A 1,023-nucleotide genomic window follows, 5' to 3' on the forward strand; every position below is an offset into this window, starting at 1 on the left:
CTGGGAAGCGGAGGTTGCGGTGAGCTGAGATCCCACCACTGCACTCCAGCCTGGGTGACAGAGTGAGACACTGTCTCAAAAGAAAAAACAAAACACTATGTTTTTAAACTATGATTTAAGGAGATATGTATGGCTCCTGTTATGGAGTAAATGTCCACGTCTCCCCCAAAATTCGTATGTTGAAACCCTAACCTCCAATGCAACTATATTTGGAGATGGTGCCTTTATGGAGGTAATTAAGGTTAATTGAGGCTGAAAGAGTATGGCTGTAATCCAACGGGACTGGGTGACCTTTTTTTTTTTTTTTCTGAGACAGAATCGTGTTCCATCACCCAGGCTGGAGTGCAGTGGCGTGAACATGGCTCACCGCAGCCTCAACCTCCTGGGCCCAGGTGATCTTCCCACCTCAGCCTCTTGAGCAGCTAGGACTAGAGGTATGCACCACCATGCCTGGCCAATTTGTTGTATTTTTTAGAGACAGGGTTTCACCGTGTTGCCCATGCTGGTCTCGAACTCCTGGACTTAAGCCACACAGGGTGATATTTTGTTATGGCAGCCTTGACAAACTAAGACAGGTGCCACGTTGATAAGAGGTGGACCCTGATGGTCGTGTTTATGGACCCTGATGGTCGTGTTTATGTGTCAGCTTGGCTAGGCGAGATTCACAGTTATTCAGACACTAATCTAGATGTTGCCATGAAGGTTTGTTTTTGTTTGTTTGTTTGTTTTTGAGTCAGAGTCTCGCTCTGTTGCCAGGCTGGAGTGCAGTGGCAAGATCTTGGCCCACTGCAACCTCTGTCTCCTGGATTCAAGTGATTCTCCTACCTCAGCCTCCCAAGTAGCTGGGACTACAGGCACATGCCACCCCATCTGCTAATTTTTGTATTTTTAGTAAAGATGGGGTTTCACCATGTTGGCCAGGATGGTCTCGATCTCTTGACCTCATGATCTGCCCGCCTTAGCCTCCAAAGTGCTGGGTTTATAGGTGTGAGCCACCGTGCCCAGCCAAGGTTTGTTTTTTCT

The sequence above is a fragment of the Mandrillus leucophaeus genome, unplaced genomic scaffold (genome assembly GCF_000951045.1).
Source record: "Mandrillus leucophaeus isolate KB7577 unplaced genomic scaffold, Mleu.le_1.0 Scaffold120, whole genome shotgun sequence".
In the NCBI taxonomy this organism is placed as follows: domain Eukaryota; kingdom Metazoa; phylum Chordata; class Mammalia; order Primates; family Cercopithecidae; genus Mandrillus; species Mandrillus leucophaeus.